Raw genomic sequence first — 2,500 nt, forward strand, 5'->3', positions numbered from 1 at the left:
TAGGAGGAGGAGGAATAAGGGGAGAAGGAAGAAGGGAGGAGGAGAAGAAAGAAGAGGAGAAGGAATAGAAGAAGGAGAAGAAGGGGAGGAGGAAGAAGAGGAGAAGGAATAGGAAGAGGAGGAAGGAGGAGGAAGAAGGGGAGGAGGAGGAAGAAGAGGAGAAGGAATAGGAGGAGGAGGAAGAGGAGAAGTAGTATGAGAATATAAAGGGATTGGAGTATGTAAGGGAGTATGGAGTTAAAGGAAGCGAAATATGGGAGTAAAGAATGGAGAGATTGGGAATAAAAGATATAGAGGTGGGAGGCGGGATTAGATTTGGAGGATGGGAATTTGAAGGTATGTACAGAACTGAGGAAATTGGAGTTATGATTGTGTAACTGCAAGAGGAAGAATATATTTGGAGGTGAGGGAGGGAAGGATGTGGAAGATGGAGCTGAGGTGTAAGTCAACTTGGAAACGAATTTGTAGAAAAGGGATTGGATTTGGAGGATGGGAGTTTGGAGGTATGCACAGAACTGAGGAAATTGGAGTTATGATTGTGTAACTGCAAGAGGAAGAATTTATTTGGAGGTGAGGGAAGGAAGGATGTGGAAGATGGAGCTGAGGTGTACAGAAACTTGGAAACGAATTTGTAGATAAGGGATTGGATTTGGAGGATGGGAGTTTGGAGGTATGTACAGAACTGAGGAAATTGGAGTTATCATTGTGTAACTGCAAGAGGAAGAATATATTTGGAGGTGAGGGAAGGAAGGATGTGGAAGATGGAGCTGAGGTGTACACAAACTTGGAAACGAATTTGTAGATAAGGGATTGGATTTGGAGGATGGGAGTTTGGAGGTATGTACAGAACTGAGGAAACTGGAGTTATGATTGCGTAACTATGAGAGGGGATATTGAGGAAGAAGTTATTTGGAGATGAGGGAGGGGAGGATGTGGAAGATGGATGTAGAAGATGGAAACGAGTTTGTAGATAAGGGAAGAAAGTTGAAGGATCTGATTATGATTAGTGTAAAGTCATGCAGACCTTGATTGCTTTGTGATATGGTCAACCAAATTATGCTGTAAAGCAAACAGAAAACGGGGCGTTTGCGTATTAAGAGAAGAGAAATAAGAGAATATATAGGAAAAGGAAAAGAAAAAAGAGTGAAAGGAAGATTCGGAGAGCAGAAGGAAAGAGAGGAGGAGGGAGAAATCAAGAAGAGAAAAAAGTAAACGATAATGTAGTGGAAAAGAAAGAGGAGGAAGGAGACAAGAGGGAAGAGGAGGAGGTGGTGGGAGGAGGAGGAGGAGGAGGAGGTGGAGGAGGAGGAGGAGGAGGAGGAAGAGGAGGAGGAGGAGGAGGAGGAGGTTGAAGGTTGGTAGATGCTCCAAGAAAAGAGAGAGAGAAGGAATAGAAGGAAATAGAAGGAAATAGAAAAATAAAAGAGAATATAAAGGATAAAGAAGAGGAGGTAGGGAACAAGGGGAAAGAAGTGGAGATAAGGGAGGAGGAGGAGGAGGAGGAGGAGGAGGAGGAGGAGGAGGAGGAGAAGGAGGAGGAGGAGGAGGAGGAGGAGGAGGAGGAGGAGAAGGAGGAGGAGGAGGAGGAGGAGGAGGAGGAGGAGGAGGAGGAGGAGGAGGAGGAGGAGGAGGAGGAGGTTGAAGGGAATTTCATAAGAGCTTTGGGAATGAATTACTGATTGTTGCATATGGGGAACTGGTAGATGCGCCGAGGACCGACAAAGGGCGCTTAAGGGAAGAAGGGGAGGGGAAAGGAGAAATGTTAGGGTGACGGGGAAAGGGTATTAAGAGAAGAGAAATAAGAGAATATATAGGAAAAGGAAAAGAAAAAAGAGTGAAAGGAAGATTCTGAGAGCAGAAGGAAAGAGAGGAGGAGAGAGTAACTCAGAGAAAAAAATAAACGATAATGTAGTGGAAAAGAAAGAGGAGGAAGGAGACAAGAGGGAAGAGGAGGAGGTGGGGGAGGAGGAGGAGGAGGAGGAGGAGGAGGAGGAGGAGGAGGAGGAGGAGGAGGAGGAGGAGGAGGAGGAGGAGGAGGAGGAGGAGGAGGAGGAGGAGGAGGAGGTTGAAGGTTGGTAGATGCTCCAAGAAAAGAGAGAGAGAAGGAATAGAAGGAAATAGAATGAAATAAGAACATAATGAAGGAGACTGCAGGAGACCATAAGACCTACACTAGGCGGCTCCGTATCCATCACCACCTGTCATCCCCCATCCATAAAGTTGTCTAATCGTTTCTTAAAACAACTGATAGTTTCAGCGTTTACTACATGGTTACTAAGTTTATTTCATTCGTCGAATACCCTAGAGGGAAGAGGATGAAGGAGAGTTGGGAGAACGTGTTGTGAGGTTGAGTTGGAAGGAATAGGAAAAGAAGAGAGAAGATTTAAGACGGAAATAAATAAGTAGAAAGGAAAATGGTTTAATGAGGGATGAGTGGACGAGGAAAAAATGAAAATAAATGAAGAGGAAGATTGATTAAAATAGAGATATAAAACGGATG

The 2,500-nt window shown here is 44.6% G+C and overlaps 1 protein-coding gene across 1 annotated transcript in view; it reads left to right on the plus strand.

Moving 5' to 3' along the window:
* LOC143041225 (uncharacterized) overlaps positions 1–2,500 on the plus strand; it is a 1,032,631-nt gene that overhangs the window by 647,305 nt on the left and 382,826 nt on the right. The gene's annotated exons all lie outside the window — the stretch shown is intronic.

Source organism: Oratosquilla oratoria, chromosome 30 (genome assembly GCF_046742065.1).
Source record: "Oratosquilla oratoria isolate Oo_2021 chromosome 30, ASM4674206v1, whole genome shotgun sequence".
Taxonomy (NCBI): Eukaryota; Metazoa; Arthropoda; class Malacostraca; order Stomatopoda; family Squillidae; genus Oratosquilla; species Oratosquilla oratoria.